General features: G+C 34.7%; 2 long non-coding RNA genes across 2 annotated transcripts in view; one reads left to right on the top strand and one right to left on the bottom strand.

Annotated features, from left to right (window-relative positions):
* Positions 1-21,705, top strand: part of LOC146761764 (uncharacterized) — a 55,685-nt gene that overhangs the window by 23,225 nt on the left and 10,755 nt on the right. The window contains exon 2 of the long non-coding RNA XR_014942527.1: positions 3,004-3,083. This is a non-coding gene — a long non-coding RNA (uncharacterized LOC146761764). The remainder of the gene's footprint in view (positions 1-3,003; positions 3,084-21,705) is intronic.
* The window catches only part of LOC116652960 (uncharacterized), a 44,951-nt gene continuing 44,177 nt past the window's right edge, over positions 20,932-21,705 (bottom strand). Inside the window, exon 2 of the long non-coding RNA XR_004306228.2 lies at positions 20,932-21,007. This is a non-coding gene — a long non-coding RNA (uncharacterized LOC116652960). The remainder of the gene's footprint in view (positions 21,008-21,705) is intronic.

The following is a 21,705-nucleotide window of genomic DNA, read 5'->3' on the forward strand; positions in this document are numbered from 1 at the left end:
TTGTATACCTCACAGACTCTAGGTCACTTTTCAGACTTTTTATGCTAAGGCAACAGAGTATCTTTGAAGAAAGACACAGAATCACATATATAACTAAACTGACAATAGGGGAAAAAGAGAGAGAGAGAGAAGTAATAAAGAAAATAAAGAAAATTAAAAAAGAAGAAGAAGAAGAAGCAGTGAAAACTTGATTCTCAGAATTTGGAATTAGTATCTAGAGATGTTGAAAATCACAGAAGTTTCTTAAGTAGGAGCATTACACTCCCCAGCTTATTTTATTTTATTTTATTTTATTTTATTATTTTATTTTATTTTATTTTATTTTTATTATATGGTATGCAGGACAACTAACAAAAGGCTTTCTATTTAAAAAAAATAATTATGCTTAGTTATTTTAGTCTAATCACAAAAAAAATAAATAAATAAAAGGACAGCAGTTAAATTAGTAGATCTGTAATTTGGCTTTCTTATTCCTTCATCTCACTCAAAGGCAAATCAATTGGATGTTACAAATGACACTATGTTGTTGTGAAAAGAATTGGTTGCATGTGTTTAAACTGCATTAAAAATAACTCCTTAGAGCAGAAAGTCAAAGTTAAAAATGTTACCATGGAAGTCTGATGTTTTTAATATATTTCAGAGAAAATGTTTCAAGAAGAAAAAAAAGAGAGAGAGAGAGAGAGAGAGAGAGACAGAGAAAAAAAGAATGGAAAGAGAGAAAAGAGGGAAGGAAAGAAGGAGGGAGGGAGAGAAGAAAGGAAAGGAGGAAGGATCATTTATCATATATTTTCATTAAGTTACATGTAAATGAAAAAAAAATACAGATATTCTCTGCTAAGTGAAAAAAAGTGTTCTGAGTAAAATTCATTCAGTTGTTACTTATCTAATAGTTATTTTGATATGATACACAGCATGGCAATCTATTTAAGGCTATTTCCCAGATATGTTGTAGTGCTCTTGTTCAATCTGTAAAATCTTCAGAATCTAATCTGTACTACTGTTTTGTTTTTTAAGAGATTTCCTATATTTGCAGTACTTAACAAGAGATAAAAATTTCATTATTTGAGATTAATATGGCAGAAAGTAACCCAGAATTCTCTACTGAAGAACAGTAACAATTATAAGGAACAGAAATACTAACTGATTTTGCACATACTCCTGGAATTACGTTTTTCATGTTTGAAATGCTTATAATATGTATCATAGAATCACAGAATGGCTTGAGTTGGAAGGTACCTTAAAGATCATCTAGTCCAAACCCCCAGATGTGGGTAGGGCTACCCCTCACCAACTCAGGACACCCAGGGCCCCATCCAACCTGCCCTTGAGTGCCTCAAGGGATGGGGCATCAGCAGCTTCTCTGTGCAGCCAGTGACTCACTATCCTCTAAGAAAATTATTTCATCGTTAATATCTAACCTAAGTTTCCCTTATTTTAGTTTAAAGCCTTTCCTTTGTCCTATCACTAACAGACTGTGTAAAAAGTCGATACCCCTCCTGCTTGTAATCTTTCAAGTACTGGAAGGCCACCATTAAGTCTCTTTGTAGCCTTCCCTTCTTCAAGATGAAGAAGCCCTTATCCCTCAGCCTTTCTTCAAGTGAGGTGTTCCAGCCCTTTGATCATCTTTCATGGCTCTCATGTGGACCTATATATAAATTTGACCTTGTAGATTTTTAAGGTTTTTTTGCAATAATGTGATAATGTATTAACTATATACACATATAAATAATACATTATACATAATATAATGTATTAACAATGTCTGATCTTAGAGATAATTGGTTTAATTGTTAAAAAATGTCATTTTAATAACTAGTGCTTCTTATTGCCTATCAAAAGCTTTCTATTATTATTATTATTTTCAAATCAAACAGATTTTTCTTCAGTGAGTAATCATTAAACATGTTCTATCAGGTTGGAAGAAAGGCAGATTCTAAAGTTACTTCAGTCTGACAGAGCTGGCAAAGTTTCAGTGTCTGGAGAAGAGGTGAAATGAGGAACTGTCTTTGCATTTTCAAGTAAATCAAATTTCATATATGGACACAATTTATCATTTCTAGCATATCTTGTTTGAGAAGTGAGTAAGATCCAACTGGCTCTTTCCAGCAATTTGAATTGTATATTTCTCGTTACTGAAAACATACTTGAAAGCAGCAGAGTCTTGGTTCTTAAAGTCATTTTCTTTAAAGGCTGGTAATTCTTAGTACAGTATGCAGTAAGTGACTGAGGTCATTGTTCCAGCACAAGTTTTTCTTTGGATCATATCCTGAAATTATGCTGTTAAGCAGGTAACATCAGGGATTATAAAGCCCCAAACCAACACACTGGCCAAACTACCTAATCATTTTGTACTGAATTCAACAGGCAACATTTGAGAAAGGCAGGTAAGTCAGGTGGAATACACACTGTTAAATCTGGACCAAAGTCATGGATGCAGAGCAAGATTTGGAAATAGAAACATATGGAAATAAATTTGCTTAGATTGAAGTCTTTGGGGTTTCAAAGTTAAGTGGATCTATTCTCGGAGGAGAGATTAAAAAAAAAATAAAAAGTCACAAATGCGTGGATATTTGGGAGTATTCAAAGACTTTCATAAATTTGACAATACTAAAAGAAAAGAAAAAAGGAAGAAAAAAAAAAGAAAAAAGAAAAAAAGGCAAAGGGGGATTCAGGGAATCCAGTAGAAAAAGTATTTGGACAGCTTTGATAGACCAGTTCTGCTCTGAAATATGGCATGAAAGAAATAACACCAAGCTCATTCTATTATGGTTAGACAATTTAAAGAGTTGCCTGGGGCTCATGATAATTTACTCTGTTATCATTATAATGATAATTGTTTTAATATCCTCATGTTCTGGTATGTTTGTATCTCTGAATCCTGTTTCAGTAAGCTAAAAATGTGAAAAGTCCCATCCTTGTAGAGAAAGACTGCAATAAATTTCATAGCCTTTGCTGTTTAGTGTGCTTTGCCTTTTGATTGTCTTGTATTCTTTGACTCTCCAGTACAGGTCCAACAACTTTGGGGAAGGAGGTGTAATGTCTCCTGGAACACCACATCAGTTACACTATGGAGTATATAACAGGTTAAAAAAATCAACAAAGTTTAACGGTTTTCCATCTGCAAGGGTAGCTATTCAAACTTTCAAGTGTTGTTTTTGTGACAGTCTGCAAAGAGAACAGAAAATGTCACAACATGACTCCTTTCTCATGACAGCGGCTGTAACAAAAATGGGAAATAATAGAAGCAACCCATTCTAGTCTTCCAATTTTTAGATAGTAATCACTTCACCCTTCTTGGTTTCTGTCAAAAGTTGTCTGGTCTGATCTCTTAAAATGAAAGAATTTATTCCTTATCCTTAAAACACAACAATTACAGTTAAGTCTGTTCTCTAAGAATATGTGATTATCTCAGATCTCATCTATGAAAGGTGACTCTTCTAAGAGGAGAAAAAAAAAAAAAAAAAAGTACAGTGGAAGTCTTTTAACCTATATTTTCGGTGGTTTACCCATCAAGAACCTAAAATAACAACATTTGTCCAAAAAGGAAAGGAGCAAATTTACAATTCACACTATTGGCTACCATTACTTACTGAGTTAGTACCATTAGAGAGAAGACTAGACCTGGATCATTTTTCAAATCTTGCCATCCAGTAGAATACATGGCATTTAAAAAAAACATTTCAACAACAACAAATGCAATCTGTAATCAGGTCACTAAGTTTCCTCTGTGTCTTTGAAATCCTTTAAAATAAATGCAGTATCCATATGCTGAAGATCCACCTGGACAAGTTACATTCCATCTTGTACTCTTGAATTGATCTCCAGTAATGTTATCCATTCTCAGTAATGTATTTAGCAACATGAGTAACAGTACAGAAAGTGAATTCATCTCTTTGATGTATTCTTTTGTGTAATGCAGTGTTTTAGGCATAGTTTTTAGAATTCAAGTTTTATCAAGGGAAGAAGACCTTATTACCCTCTTGTTAATAGTACATTTTGATTAATTAATTTTGTGGCTTGAAAGCAAAACTGAGAATTTAACTTAATTTCTTTATTCATAAAGTCCACTTTCATAAGTCCATTGTCTAACATCCAGTCAAAGATACAAAGTTATTCAATCAAGCTTATACTTCTTTATAAAGATGGTATTGTCTGCATATATATTTCATGGGGAATAACTGATTGACTAAAGTGCAAAGCAATTAACAACTGTAGTATAGGCAAACTAGTTATAGGGTTATATTACCATAGGGAGCAGCACTTAGGAGAGAAGCAAAAAGTACACTTTCAAAGCTTTTTTAATATCCATTAGGTTGACATGATGAAGAAAGAAGAACTGTCTAGATTAGATAAATTAGAACAATATTTATTAGTTTGGGTTCAACAACAGTAATAAGGTGTAGCCTAGAGAAGACAACAGTTAAAACTGCAATAAACAAAAGGTCCATAAATGAAGGAACTAGTGGCCTGAAGTAATCTTCTCAGTATAATTTCCAAGTCATTATTTGTCTTAATAGACTTAATTTTTGTCCGTATAAGAATTCAAGTAGTTTAATATGGCCACATAATTTCTCTATTATTAGAAAAGGTACAAAGGGAAAGCAGCCGGACGTGTCAAACCAGAAAGCATTTTGTTTTTTTTAAGATGAGTATTATGCAAAGGAACCTATTTCATCTGCCTGTAAGATAAAGAAGCAGTTATACTGTGGAATATATACTGAAAGACAATGACTGACCTCTGTAACAGTACATCTTTTTATAAGTATAGAAAAAAGTCTAATTTTTAAGACTCTTATTATTTCTGATTATAAGTAAAATCTATTAGTGAATCATTTACTACAGAATTTTCCACACTTAGTATTTCATTACTGGGAAAGCTTCTATATGATGGACAAGATTTATTTAACTTTCTGTTATACTTGAAAACAGTCTTACTTCATGGCTTTATTTAGCATTCAGTCAAGCAAATAAGTCTGCCCAATAAGATAAGTGCATATACAATATACACAGGGTGATCTGCCTTCAGAGTAGTAGTAATTTTGTAGATAGGATTGTAACTGTTTTGCTCAAAATGTATGGCTTGTTTGAAATACAATTCTACTGAAATACAAATGTATTGAGGGATATGATTTAGCTGGGAAGTATTGGTAATGGTTGGACTGGATCATCTTCTAGGTCTTTTCCAACCTTGATAATTCTGTGATTCTGTAATATATAGATAAAAAAATTGAGTACTTTTGAAGTAATGGTTTTTATTCATTTCAAACATTCAAAAGTAAAGGATTAAAATCGGATATATATATATCTTAATTTGGATATTACTTTCCTTCAAAACTTGCCTTATTTTCAAATAAAGAAAAGATCTAAAGAATCAATTGCTCGTTTTTTTCACTGATACAATAGTACAATTGCAGAAACCAATGCAATATGTGGGTAGAAAATCATTATACACAAAATGTTGACAAACATGCAAAGTGAGCAAAGATGTATTGTTAAATTATTCATCAATAAACTGACCATAAAGTCAATTAGCAAGTGGTTGACCTCATACCAGATGTGAGCAATCACATTTCATACTTAAACTGAAGTAAGCCAAAAAATCCTATGATTTAAAGACTTCAGAATTGGAAGAACTTAAATTCTTCCTTGGTTGTTTGTTCCACTATTTAGTTAACTTTCTTTATGAATACACAAACCACTACCAACAACAACAAAAACAAACTGCTACCAGACTTTTGAGTGTCTTTAAGGGTTATTCATTAGTTCTCATTATGCTGGTTCTTTTCTGGCCCAGTCTGGATAGCTTTAGTATCTGCATCTTTTCCTTCATGTAGAACACCTACGTGAAAAGGATCGTTTTTATATTGACTTTTCTAGAACAAGTGAAGCATATATTCACCAGACATAGATTTCTTTGTAAGCTGTTGGAAAGCAATGGCTATCAAGATAAGTTTAAGAGGCTTAGCAGCCTCCAAGAGTGATGCTTGATTAACAAAAGCATTGTCCCTGGTTGATGGCTACTATGCTACCTTACTGAAACTCTCAAGTCAGCCAGATGAACAGAGGCCTCTAAAAGCATCTGCAAGATGACAGAGCACAACAAAACTGCCTCCTTTTGTTTTGTCTCTATTAGCTTTTTCCTTTAGAGTTTCTTGCTCATTAATGATAGAGCCTGGAAATTTTCCTACTAATCATCAGTTTCCAAAGTTACTAACTGCCTAGTCAGCTAAAATACACTACCTAAAACAGTTTTGCTGATGATGTAATTCTAACTTGAGGCACATTTGAATAATAATTTTAAAAGCAGGGTAAGGGGTGGAGAGTGACAGTAGATTTGGGATTTCTGTAAATAACATAGCATGAACTTCACAACTTTGATTCCTTTACACAAGTGTTTTGGTTCTGAACAAGAAAACTTTCCAAGGAAGTTGGAGAAAAAAGTACAAATAGCACCATCTACTCATCATAAACAAACAATTCACCAACATAAACCATTATTCTCATCCTAAATTGAAAACACACCACCATACTAGACAGTAGGAAGAAAATTAACTCTATCCCAGCCAAAATCAGGACATTGTGAATTTCAGTGATTATTATAGATCCTTTCTATTTTGCTATTGCTTTCTCACACTGGATTACTGAACTATAAGCTACTCTTTATAGTGAGTCTAGGCATCAGATCATTTTTCCAGGGTGTAGGAGCATGGCACTGGAATAAAGAAATATGGAGATCACTCATTCATATTCACAGAAATGATACACAGCTATCTCATTTTGTCTTTAAGTGTAGATGCTTGTCCAAAAGTCTGATAGACTTTCTATTGATTTTGTACCTGTACTCTTTCATGAACGATTTACTCTCTTTATTCCCGTGCCTGAACTATCCCTTAGTTAAAATAAGTTTTCCCCTATTAAGACAAAACAAAACAAATAACAAAAAAACCCACTGGCATTCCTGTAAGGCACGATAAGTTAAAAATATTGCTCTGTTAATGTCTTCATGCATGTGTAAACAATGACTACTGGGTTTGTCTTTTGTTTGTTTCCTTGAGCCTATCTCCCATCTTCCTGCCCGCTCCCCTTTTCCCTTCCTGTTTTTTTGGGGTCAGGGGGCCCACTGCCCCCTGTCACAGACATAGATTGATCTAGATAACTCTGTAACAATTGTTTTAACAGGAATTTACAAATAAGATAATGTAGTGTTAAATAGTGCTAGAACATCACCCAGAGTACTAAAAGCACCAGTTCTGACTAGTTAGTATACAGAAGGAAAAGCACAGCTTTTCTTAAAATCTTTGAACCATCGCTCAACCAATTTTACAAGTTCTGTATTAAAGCCACTGATGCTATTGCAGCACAGTTAAAGATCCCCTAGTTTATGCAGTATTCATATTAAAAAAACTATCTTGGTTAATATATTATTTAACTCTTAGAAGCACTGAATCATTAAGGTTGGAAAAGACCTCTAAGATCATCTAGTCCAATAATCAACCTACCTTCAATACTGCCCAATAAACTACTTCCTAAGTATTACATCTACCCTTACATTAAATACTTTTAGGAACAGTGACTCCACCATTTCCTTAAGTGACCTGTTCCAATGCCTCACTACTTTCTGAGAATAAATTCTTCTTAATATCCAAACCAAATCTCCTTTTGTTAAACTTAAGGCCATTTCCTCTAGTCCTGATGCTGTCACTCGGGAGAAGAGGTTGACTCCCAACTTGTTACAGCTTACTTTCAGAGAGTTGTAGAGTGTGATAAGGTCTCCCCTGAGCCTCCTCTTCTCCAGATTGAACAACAGCATTTCTCTCAGTCTCTTCCCATAAGACTTGTGCTGCAGAACTAACACAGCTACTCTGCTGTTCCCTGGACATGCTTCAGGGCCTCAGTATCTTTTTTGCAGTGAGAGCACAAAACTTCTACTAAAGGTACATTTGCACCATCATTTTCTTTAGGGCCACTAGAATATCTTGCATGTTTAATTCATAATAATACAGGACACCTTGACTCTGGCACAACCAGTATATTGCTGTGTTTAAAATGAATCCAATACATATTTCTAGTTGCTTGGGATATACATCCGCTGGAGCTAAGATGTTGAAAACTAGCTTCTAAATTCTGATCTGAATGATCTCTTACTTTTAGAAATGAGAAATCTTATTCCACTAATCTACTGTCATAGTTACTGGCAGAAAATGATTTCTGAGAGAGATTACCAAGAAAAAAGAAAAAAAAAAAAAAAGAAAAAAAAAACCAAAACCATATGCATTTAAGACTTTTTCTAAAACTGGTGATATTACGACATTTGAAATAATTAACTTGTGTAACTTTTAGCTAAAAGGTAACGCTTCATGAATGACATCGATACTTTTTGTTCTTTGGATCCAGGTATTAGGCAGTGCTTACATGGTGGGATTTACAAAAGGTCCTCCTTTTCATTGAAGTATTTGAGTACCTTTTTTATAAGCAGTTTCAGCTGATTAAGGTTTATCAAAGTGACAGTGCATGAAATGTTTGATGTACGCTTTTCTAAGAAAAACACAGAGAACAATAATGATTATTGAACTGCAAAAATAACTACTGAAAAAATAACCTATCTGGACAGAAAAAATGTCCAAAACACATCAATTCCTCTATTATCTACTCCACAAATAATGGAACAGTGGAACACACCTGTGGTCAAAGCTGAGGAGACTGCAGAACTCAGCAGGGATAAGTTAGAATTCATGAGATATCTTTTTAGACCACATAGTAGGGGAAAAAATAAATAGCTCAGAGAGGGGAAACACAGGCAGAATTGTACATGAAAAGCAGACTCCCTGAAAACACTCAAAAGTCTGTCCCCATCAACTTAAATAGAAGGGGTTTTTTTGTTTTGTTTTGGTTTGGTTTTTTTCTGGCTGACATTGCAGTGTATTATAAACTGTTACTGGCATGACTTCTAATACATATTCTTCAAAACAAACATTTCATCCTATGGTCTCCAAGAAACTAATTGCACACCAGAAAAAAAAAAACAAAAAAACAAAAAACCACAATGAAATGGTGAACTAAGTCAGCACAAAGGGTATTTACTATTGTATTTAATGATGTCCAAACATTTCAAGACACAGAAGTGCTTTCATCCAGTTAGTCTAGAAGTGAGAACAAGACTTCAAAATATCTGTCAGCTTCTTCAAATAAATGGAAGTTCCTTATATTTGTATTAAGTTTTTGAGGATTTGCTAAGCAACTTTTCTGTATTTATGCTATGGTGGTTTCACACTGATGGCCAGCTAAACTCCATGTGGCACATGGAGCTCTGCTGCACAGGATACACAGGGGCTGCAGGAGGACAGCCTGCTCCACCATAGGCCTCTCCTGGGCTGCAGGTAGCTTCTGCTCTGTTCCTAGAGCACCTCCTCCCCTCCTTCTGCATTGACTTTGGGGGCTGTAGGGCTATTTCTCTCTGATTTCTCAACCGTCTTTCCCAGCTGCTGTTGGAGCAGTGTTTCCTTTCCTTAAATCTGCTCTCCCAGAGCACTCCCAGTATCACTCATTGTTCAGCTCTGGCAACAGAGGGTTGCTTTTGGAGCAGCTGGAGCTGGCCCTGATCTGATACGCACTGGGCTTTTCTCACAAGGGCTACTCCTGCAGCACCATGTGCTAACAAAACCTTGCCATGTGAGCTCCACGTGTATACATATATAAATGCATATGTATATTTGTACAAATGCAACATTGCAAAGTAAATTCATGTAGTGAAAAATAAACACTTTTGTTCAGACTCTTGGGATCTTTCAGTGACCTTCTCCAGTACTGTTTTTCCTAGAAAGCTGTGATAGCCAAGAAAAGCAATATCCAGCAAATGATATTTTTAGTAAATTTTCTCACAGAAGAAAGTAAAAAATTTCAAAAATGTCTGTGTGAATATCTCTCAGTAAAGAGAACTGCAAATCAAATTACTATCTTGAACAGGAAATGTAGATAACCCTACTTTCCTGATCACTGATCTTTACATTTAGGTCATAATTGCAAATGCAATTTTGACAGAACATTTTCAAAGAACTTCATTGTGGAGGTTAGAATTCTTTACCACTGACACTCAAAACTACCAGTTCATTTAGCTCTGACTTCACACATGAAAAAAATAGAGATCTCAGTAGTAAAGCATATGTTAGTAATGACATCAGTAAAAACAGGTACAGCTAAAATAACTATGGAATGGATAATTATGAATGTATTTGGCAAGGAAAAAATAGTCTGCAAGTGTACTTTGGCATGCAAAGAAACTGTACAGTGTTCCTGGTTCTTTGGTTTGTCATTCTGAAAGATATTAATATTCTTTTAAGAAAAAAAAAAACACAAAAAAACAAAAAAACCCAACACATTAGAGTGTTAGCAGGCACCAGCAGATTTCCCAAAGCAATGAGAATCATATTCAAAATATGGAATGATACAAAGCACATTTGACTTTGTTGGTCCAAAGTCTTCAAAATAACTCATGTAAGTTATTACTGGAACAAAAAAAAACCATGAAGCATATGCACAAAGGTCTCAAATTTCAGGATGGTTTCTCCTATCTGTGTGCCTTCTGGTTTGATATTTTCTAGAAAGTAAAATCTACTAGGGGTGTTTTCATATCTAGATCTTTTTCTCAAAGCTATAATCCTCTGTTCCCCCAGGACTGAGATAGCATTGCTATGAAAGGTGCTGATGAACACAGGGATACCAGCAGTTATACCAACAACACACAAAGTTATGACAGTCTTCTTGTTGTTCTTTCACGTTATAAGTTATAAACTTCATAAGAGGTTCCCTAGGAAAAAAAAAAAAAAATCTAGAAAATGTATTTATATATTACCCAATCATACAAACACAAGGAAAAAAAAAAAAAGTATATAAAAAATTAATTTTTATTTGATTGTGAGAAACATCCTGAGAAAAGAATAAATAAATACAATTCATCATTGTTGTTGGTGGTGGATTTTTTCCAAAAAGGTGAAGTAGCCTTTGAACAGAAATGGTGGAGAAACAATGTTTCATAGGACTTTTGAAAAGCTTTAGCAAGTATTTCTTCTTGGTTGATCTAAAAAGAGCACCGCACCAGCATAAGGTATGTTTTTCCCAAGGAGCGTTCTAGTAGCTTTTCATAGCAGGGCTGTGCAGAACATGAAATGAAACATTAGCAGTGCAAAAAGCTCTGTTAAGTCAGTAAACTTCTTTTCTGTGATGTATTTGTTGTTATTCTCTCAAAGAAAGTAGCTTACTTGCCTTTCTTTTTTTTTTTTTTCTTTTGTACTTTAGTTGTCTTTCCCAGCATAGATTCAAATGGTTGTAGCTTCTACTTATGCAACTTTCAAGACGTTTGTCACAGCTTGCTTTTTGTTTGAAATCAACAGTATCATTACTGCAGTACAAAAAATAAAAAACTATAACACCGCTTTCATGAAATGTCCCCCCTGGATACTTTTCATTTCTCTGCTTCACATTTATAGATGCCACTTTGCTCACATCTGTTGAAGTCATTTTTACTTCTTTTTCAGCTCAAATGCTTTTTCCCACCTCCCCTCATTCAAACACTGAAAGGCTGGTTTGCCTTCCACACATGCAAGTTTCTAACAGCTAAAGTCCTATGTTACCAGCTGAGAAACCTGCTGATTCGATTTGTCGTGAGCACATGGCACATATTCATTTGTACTGAATGCAAATTAAATATATTCTTATACACACTGGCAAGATTTCAGTTTTAATCTGAAAGCACTGTGACTATCAGGGTAAGATCATATCTTTAGTTATAAATGTGTCCCTATAAATCACACTGGATTTGGCCTTAACTCCTCAACATTGGTTAATTTTCATAGTACGTAATTAACTACTCTGATATCTTTACATAAATATGTGGTTTCTTTTGAATATTCCCATTTCATATTATCAAAAGCCAATTTATTTTACCAACACAAGTTTCAAAAATTGCAAATGTAAAAGGAAAAAAAAAAATGAAGCTTTACCAGCAGTGTTATATCTAATACTTACTTACTTATCTTGACTCCAAAAGTTACAAATTGAAAACCTTCCTGAGCTTTATCCACTACCAGAACTGTTCTGTGAGGTGGCTTTTGTACATCCCATTATGAAGCACTGACTGGTATTTCATTTCACTTTCTAAAGTAGAACAATCCTGTATTCCTCCACAAATGCTTCAAGCCATTCATTCAACTAACAGGTTTTTGAACCTAGCTTGTGTCTCAGAGATAGTTTCTAGGGGTTTTGTAAAGAGGTAACAAATCTATTCAATTGTATTTTTTTAAAATGAATTCTCATTTTAGAAAGAATCAGAATGGAGACTGCAGTATTTCATTCAGAGAGGTGTGAAAAGTATACTTTTAATTTTAGGAAATGAAAAGATATGTAGAGTATAAATTAATGTTGAGTAAAAGAGGAGCCCAGTACCACATAGGATAGTACTACTTTCATTGCAGTGAAATATGAGAACGACTAAACCTGGCTTTGGTGTTTCATTATGGTAAAGTATCCACTGAAAGATGGATCAGTAGCATAAGATTTGTTTCTTTTTCAGTTCAATAGGAAGCTTGGTTTTGTGTTATAGGAATCAAAGGGCAATGTAAGAAAGAAAGAACTACCAGGTCTGGTTCTGCCCCTTGTGAAGATACCTAAAGCACAGGTCTTCAAACATTTCCTGATTCTTCTGAAAATCTCACAGAAAATCAGCTTGATTCACACTCACTTAGTTATATCATACGCTGACAGTCCAGATCATGGGTGTCCAACCTTTTGTCTTGCCTGGACTGCACTGTGTGAAGAGGAATTATCTTTGGCTGCATATAAAATATATGATACAAATGTACATACTGCCCAAAAAAGTGATGACATGAATAAGGTGTGATGGTGAAGAACAGGATATTTCACTTTGGTGAGAGAGGTCTTGTGCAACTCCAGTAAAGAGCTATGATGAGAATTTTAAATTGAATATCTGATTGTAACTCAGTATATCCCATCCAAAAATTCTCAGGTAACAAATTTATGTTGACTGAAAATGGAGTTGCAAATACACAAAAAAATTGATGATTTTTTTTCTGCAATCTTGAAACCACCTTTCAAATTCCTGTATCACAACAGAAAGCACAGCTGCCTGTTTTTCACTGTTCACAGGACTGTGTTTAGCCAGTATATCAAACTGCATAAAACCATTTGCCATAACCTGAGTCAGCACTGCACTGCACCCTTCCTGTGTCCCATTTTCAGCCCAGAGAGTGCCAATGCATATTACAGCACCACACACAGACAAAGGACTAAAAATTACTATAATTCCTCTTTAAAGAGAAAAAAATAGTGAGACTTCAATGTATGTCTTCACAGTAGCATACAGCTTTGCAAGTATTATATTTTTCTTTCTTTGGGCAAGAAGGTTGAGTTTTATTACTTCTTTAAACTTTCCTACTTCAAACATAAAACTGGAATTTACTGTTGTGCATCCACCAAGAAGTATTCCATTAGAAATGTTGTTACATTGCTTTCTACAAAGAAGCAATCTAATTTTCTTGTAATTTTCTTTGAAAAGCTAGGTCCATGCCTTCTGCATAGGTCTTCATTTGTGTTAGTCACACTTGCTAAAACTCTGTAGCATAGAATCCCTTCTTTATCTTTCCTTTCGAGAGTTCCTTATTGGCAAGTCACAACAAACTGTAAAATTTGCTACATTTACCATGAACAGCTTGTGAAACATGTCAACTTTCTCTATAATTTTCACAGGGCTTTAATTATGAATCAATGTGATGGTATGAATAGGGCTATTCATAGCTAATGCTTTCAACATGCAGTAAGCAATATTTCTATTACTTAAATATTGCTTATATCCACAGGCACTTCATTCTGGATTACTTCTTTTGTGAATACCCAGGCATATGTATTTTACTCAATCTAATGGTCAAGTTAAAAAGGAAGTGATGCATTTTCCATGGAATTTTACATTGTAAATAAGAATGAATTTTCTAACTTGAGAGTTGCAATTCCCCTGAGACTGTTTGTGACTGACACTATATTTTATCTACACATTGAAACAACACACTTATCAAATGGAAAAGAAGAAGAAAAATTACAAGAGATTTGATCTTCTTTACAGCTTCTAATAGTAAAATATACTGTATGATTAATGAACCTGTCAACTGTAATGGGAAGAATATGTAACAAGTAACTGTGAATTACTTGTTTGCGATTTTTATCTTTTATAAATGCAACCATGTGCAGGGTGATAAGATTAACTCCTTCTGCTTTTTAGTGAGCATTATATGCTAGAATAATACAGTCTTAGCTGTTCCTTGTCTTTCTGTCAGTTCCCAAAGTCTTAAGAACTGAAATTTTCCTTAATTCCAAAATAACTGTATTGTTATTATTTCACATGGCATATCTACACATCGGATCAATTATTAACAGGATTGAAAGACAAAAAGCCCACATAGCTCACCTGTCTCTTTCTATTTATTTCCTTATATTTTGTACCCTGCAGCTTTTCTGTCTCAGGCAATAGTGGTTTTAACATTTCTTTGGGATTTTATAAGGCCTAACAGAGGAAGAGCCCCGGGCACACACACTGGAAGCTGACTGGCAACTCATGCAGTGTGGCATGAGGAATTTATTCCATATAAATCTATTCCAGCACAAATCATTGAAAGGTTCTCTATGCAACACTGTGTCCTTATCTCTTTGACTCTAGGAAAGATGTTAGGAAAAGCACATTTCATGTCCAATGAAATCAAAGCTTAAACTCTAAAACACTGTTTAAACCATTTTGCTTTGCCTCCACACCAGGATGCAGTGGTAGGATCTTGACACAGGAGCCAAATCTTGTATTTCTTCCTGTTTTCTCACCATCTCTTGGGAGAGAATAGGAAGGGCAGTGTTTTTACATGTAGTACTCAGAATTTTTTTGTTGTGTGATAGCCAGACAGCTCCAAGAAGAACTTTAAAACAAAATGCTTAGGTAATATTCCTGTTCTCAGAGGAAGGTCTAGTGGCATTAAAATAGGAGGGCAACATTCTCCTTTGTTTGGAATGTAGTTCTTAACATTCAATTATATCACTGTCTTTAAGTTCCTTGGGAAACTTGTCCCACTGGGAGTAAGACACATACATTCCACATGTACAGAACTTTTGGATTAGGAAAAGAAAAAACATTTGCAACTACAATCAAACCCGTTGTTTTGTTATTCACAACACAAAATACTTTCTAATTCTCTGATCAGAAAAAAAGAAAGAAGCATGGCTGGAAGTATTTGAAAATGGGCATGTAATGTATGAAAATATTTCATTTCCCTACAGTGTTTGAGAACTTGAAGTTTTGCATTTTAGTATTCAGTTCTGATCTAAAGTACTTGGTGATGCCAGATGTGGGGATGGGGAAAAGAATTTGGTGCTGTGTTGCAAAAATTGACAAAATTACCTGTGATTAAATTGAATGGCTTTAGGAAAATAAATTTGTCACAATATATATACAATTTGTTGCACTGTGTTATTTATTGCAATGTCACTTCATGTATTAGCCTAGTAACATTACAATGCAGGATACAACATACAAGTTAATTGTTTACAACACTTTAAAATCAACACTAACCGTCATTGGCTATCTTTTTCATTCGGTAAATAGTGTCTTCTAAACTGAATGTCATCTGACTTACTTATTACACAAGTTAATACTGATAGAACAAGAGGAAATGGCTTTAAACTAAAAGAGGGGAGATTTAGAGTAGATGGCAGGGGCAAGTTTTTCACTGAGTGATGAGGCAGTGGCACAGGCTGCCCAGGAGGCTGTGGATGCCTGGAGGTGTTTAAGGTTGGACTGGATGGGCCCTGTGTTTTCTGCAGTCACTCTTCTCTGAATTCAGGACTAATGTTAAACAGAAGAAGAGTGTGATGAACAACTTCTTCTGGCTCTGTTTTCACATAGCATTGCATATATAAAGTTATTTTATAGTTCTTCAGATGTGACAAGACAGCACATTACTTAAAAGAAAATTAGCTATATGATGTCTACTGAACTAGTCAATGCTATTTTGTTCAGGCAAGTTTAAATAGGAAAAGATTCATAAAACAGTTACTTTAAACAAGGATATCAGGAAGAAAAAGACATCAATAGTTTGAAGAAAGAAAACTTTTGCTTAAATAGAGGTTCCACGCTAAAAACACTGAAGTATTACAAGAAGCATTTTAATTTTTAGAGATGCAAAGAGAGTCCACAAGGAGGAAACGTGAATAGTCAAATAAAGTACCATTCTGAAAAGGGAATAAAAGCAGTTTTAGGGTGTTGCATACAAGGGAAGATAATGTCTATAATCATTAGAATACTGTACAATCATTGCTGCTGTCTTTACTGTTAAACAGTCTATCTTTTAATTATAGAAAAAATAATATGACAAGAAACTACCAACGCAGAGTTTGAGGATGTACCATGTCAAGACTTTAAAATTTTCTCATCTGAGAGAAAAAAAATATATATATTTCTTTTGTTGGAAAGTAATAGACCTAACTTAACTTGATATTAGTAAACCTTTTAAACCGATCTAAAAGAGATTTTAAGAAGCAACCTACAGAAAAGACAGCATAGGTGAACAGACCACGAGATGAGACAGAAAGTAGAAAAAACTGGGCTCAACAAATTAAAGTGGGAACACAGACCAACTTTAATTTGTCAATCACACCATCCTTTTATGAAAAGAAAATGAATATAATATGTACAAAGTAGCAAAGAATGATAAGGCATCTAAAAATCATAACAAAGTTTAAAAAAAAATATGATTGCTTAGGCAGAAAAGTGATTTTTCTTCTAATACATATCAAGAAGGAAACGATCAATATTCTTTGTATCTAGTGAGGCTGGAAGGAGAAGTAATTGTCTTAATGTGTACCAGAAGGCATTTGTGCTAGCTGTTGGGAAAAAAATCCAGCCAGTTTTAGAGTAGTGCTCCAGCCTTTAGCGGTGAAACATAGTGATCCCTGATAAGAAGTTATTTAAAGCAGTGAAAATAAACATGTCAGGGATGGCCTAGGTGTGAGTCTTTAGTTTGGAAGAAAGGGACTACATTATATCTTCCAAGCAACTTCTGAACCATTTTTTTTTTTATTTTTTTATTTTTTTTAATTTTTTTTTTTAATATTCTCTTGAACTCTGAAAGGAGATGATAGTGATCTGTGGGTCCATTTGTAATGAGAGAGACCATAGAATCCTTTTCTTGATTCTGTCTCCTATGAAGCAGCACTTGGAGGTTTAGGAGAATCTTGGACAACTCCAAGCAACCCTGTGGGAATGATATCCTAAAAAGGGCACAGCAGTGCAAGCCCTCCAGGAACTGAGAAATCCCAATTTATCAAAAAACACTTTAGCTAATTTCTTAATTCAAAACAAAATTTCAAGTGCTCATATAGCCCACAGTTTTTGTTGAAGAGCTAAATTTGTATATCATTTCATGCTGACACAGTAGCATCTCATACAGTACTAATATTAATCCGCAGTAAATGTATTATGAACAAGAGTATAGCTATAAAAAGACTCCATCTCTTAACATAAGTCAAGATATGCATAACTGTATCTGTGCCCAATAGTCGAGGTCAATACTCAGCAGCTCCACAGGCTGCACTTACAGCCGCCTGTCTCTTTCAGCAGAGTATACTGTCGCCAGTTGCCTTCACAGGATGTTAAACTTGACAAGATATCAATGACATGATTTGTCTGCTCCAAACGTCCTCTAGCCAAACAGTCCTCTTCTATGTAAATGCTTACTAAAAGAAAAGTCTTAAACTCTGGACTAAGTGTTGATGTAGCACTTCAAAGGCTGTAGAATTCAGACATTTACTAAGTTGCCTGAGTTGGTAAGTAACAGTTTATTTTTAGTGCCTCCAGAATTGGCGTGAAATGCCTTCCCTGGCTAGCATTTCTGCTCTGACTATACGAGCAGTCAGTTAATATGTTAACATATTACACTTGCCAAAATAAAACTCCTAAACCGCACCCACTGACATTAATGATAGACTGTGGAAAGGTTATTAATAATCTGAGTTCAAGTTTTGCTACCAACTGTCAAATAAAGTGTTACGCTACTGAATTCATAATGCAACAGTGGAGTGAGGGAATTCTCTGCATTTAAAAGATTTATTGACGTAACTATATCAGTTTTCCATTGTATATTTTATGTCAAACAGCATAAAATTCTATCCTCATTTGTACCATTACTTGCTGTTCCAACTATTATCCCTGGAGAAAAGAAATGGACAATAAGCAACATCTAGCTTTTTTTTCCCCCCCAGGGTCCTCAATTTACATGAGCATTTTTAAAGCATCAGCACATATACAGATAGATAGGTTTTTTGTTTGTTTTCACTGTTCATAATAGAGTTTACCCCTCAGTCTCAAGTAAAGCTGGCTGGATTTTTTGCTTGTTTGTTTGTTTGTTCTTAATGAATTCTGCATGGCTAAAAACTATCATCATAAAAATAAAATAATAATAATAATAATAATAATAATAATAATAATAATAATAATAATAATAATAATAATAATAATAATAATAATAATAATAAAAAGTAAAGAACTGGTGCAGAAATCCATCAGCTTCCAGATTGCTATTCAGGAAATACTGCAGTGGAATGGTTGACTTCTTAGCTTCATAATTGAGACACAAATCTGCCATCACTCAGACACTAACTTGTTCTGAACTGATAGCTAACTCTTCTCTAGCTCTCCTCCAGCTGAGAGACCACTGACCAAAATGACTGTTGTTGTAATTCTGGGTTCACTATGGTACTGAATATTTGTCTCCTATACACCAGCTCTTCCACAGTTGTGGCCAAGCAGCACTACTCTGTTGGGAAGTGATTATCTTTCTGATCACCTGACAGTATCAGTGAATGTGTTTACATCTAGTTATGCAAAAGGCTTTAACATTCTTGTGATATATATCGTATATATACTCCCGTGGGAATTTAGCACATGTTTAAAGGAAAAGCAAGCCATTTGCAATTTACAGGAAGGCAATTACAAATATTTTAAGACTCCTAGATTATGCTGGTTCATTCTTCTGTGGCACCAAAAACCTCATCCCCATATGTTTCTTGTGTTATAGAAGATGCAGATTAGTTAACCAGGTAAGAGTATTCTCTTCATTTTAATTTTCAGTTTTCAGTTTGGAATCCTGAGAAACTCTTTGGAGGAAGTGACAGAAGGCCTTTGCGGAACTTCTAGAAACTGAGGCTATTCTAATTTGGTTGTTTGTTTGCTTGTTTGTTTATAAACACATTTGGAAAATCTACCACTGCCTCTCAGAGAGCTGAACTGCACTATCTCAAAGCATGTCCTGAGTTTGTTTCCTACATGAAACAAAATCAAGCAGCGTACTGCATTGCCAAAGTACCTGGGAACCTATCTCTTAAAAGAACTCCCTGAAGACATTTGTAAAACAGGACCAAACTAACAGAACACCAGCTAGAACAATGAGTATTCAAAATACTGTAATTTTTCAAAATTTCTCACCATTAAATCATTGCCAGTGGTCTAGGCCAGATGCAGTAGGTAAAGGAGAAGCAGCTGCAGGGAAATGTCAAGCTTACTAGTTCCCAACGAAACACTATTGGAAAAGATAATCATCATTTAAAGTCTGCCACAGCCGCCTTCACCTTCTGCACTAGAGACATTGTTAGAGCTTGTGGATATTGGCAATTGTTATATACAATTACTCATGTTACATTAAAAGTGCTCTGTAACTGTGCTCTAGTGATTTTGACAGTGTTTCTGTGTCCCTTGGCTGTTTGAGAGTCTCATTGTATAACCTTATGGTGTTGTTTTCGGAGCAAAGCTGTAAAACTGCAAAATGCGCTAGAAATGTTCATGTGCTTAAGGTGACTCTGATGAGTTTCTTTAACTTTCAACACATCCCTCTGAATACAACAATCAGGTCCCAGCCCTGAATATTCAACCACAGATGTTATAAATTTATTTATGCCCTGATGATTGATGAAGCTACAAATTAAAGCATCAGAGAAACTAGCTTTATCATTATTATTACTATTTATTCAATGATTTTTATACTATTTTTAACCTTCTATTGTCATCTAATTTTCATACTTATAGAACCATAGAACAGACTGGATGTAATATCATTATAGATCTATTCAGGAGAAAATTCACTTTCAAAGACCAAAAACCATACCAGTGGAAATGAATGAACATATTGTTAATATGGAACAAGTATTGCTTTCACACCTCCAAAGTGACAAAAATATAAAATTTGCATTTGAACAAAAAGGCAAAAAAAAACTTCTGGGGAAAAAAATAAATAAATAAATAAACCAATGTGTGCATAGGTTACACACATTGCATATGATGAAAAGATGATAGTGTTCTGGTGGATGAAAATTTCCAGGTGTTTCCTAATTCTCTTAATGGGCATTTCTGGAGCTTAAGAATTTCACACTTGACAGATGCAACTTCCTGGACCTTCTGGTAACACTGTAGATACATTCGGGAACCTCAAGAGGTAACACAAGCTTTCACTTCTTTTCATTCCACACAGTGTCTTTCGGGTCAGATTCCCGCTAAATTCCACCTCCAGAATGTTCACAAGGTCCAATGTTTTGTACATAAAGAATAAAATTTAGGTGGGGGTAGAAAGCACTTTAAAATTGAAAGGGATCACTGCAATTTCAGAGGCACCAACTTTGTGTGGCTGATATTTGTTGCCAAACATTGATCAGCTTAGTGACAGTAACTGCTGACAATTACTGACTAATTAATACAACATTAACATAGCATTTTGCCCAGTTATGAAGATGCTCTTTTTGGGGCATGTATCTAAATCTCACTTTAAGCTGATCTGATGTTTCAACAAAAGGTCTCTTCATAAAATTTAGAGTAAAATAAGGATTGTCACTGACATGCAGTCCAGCTCCAAGAAGCAGTTTTTTATTTCAACAGTCCATGCTGTTACTCTCTCCTGCTGATGTGAAGAGGCCATTCCTAGGGTGGAAAAGGAAAAAAAAATAAAATACATATAAATGTTCTTTGAAGGTATAGCAAGAAGACTTACAGGTTTATGTTTCAGCTAGGGGTCTCCTCAAGCATATGCATCTTCAAATTATATAGTTCATTCTTTAAGTGCTCCTGGACTTATTTTGATTTCATACCTGCCCCTTAGATGCACATATATCAGAACAAGCGAGGACTTTTCTGTACTCTTCAACTGAGAGAAGATATGATCCCTGATAAAGTATTAACAGAGCTCTTCTACCCTTGCTTTCTGTCTCTGAGCCAAGATGTGCATGCATTCCAGATTTGTCTCTTAAGTACTTTACTTTTTTTTTCCATTTTTATCACCTTCTCCTTCGCTTGTATGCATCCATTTCTTCTCTTATAGCCACTTGTTCCAGTGCTCAAGAAAAGTGGGGATGGGGCAGAATTAATTTCATTTTCAGCTTAGTAAACATAAAAGTTTAAGAACTGTGCAGCAAAAGGCACTGAATTTTAGATATAATTCAACCAAAACCATAAAAATATGATCTTTCCAAAACTGTTCTTGGCAATATAAAAAATGTTCATACTCAGGAGCTTCAGCAAATAAAGCACAGCATTTTTGTGATTGTCATCCTCAAACCTTTCAACAGCATTGCCACCAATTCTAGCAATAGGCCAAACTCTGAAATGTGCTGAGTACATTG

The sequence above is a fragment of the Coturnix japonica genome, chromosome 2 (assembly GCF_054131305.1).
Source record: "Coturnix japonica strain WE chromosome 2, WE-NBRP24, whole genome shotgun sequence".
Lineage (NCBI taxonomy): Eukaryota > Metazoa > Chordata > Aves > Galliformes > Phasianidae > Coturnix > Coturnix japonica.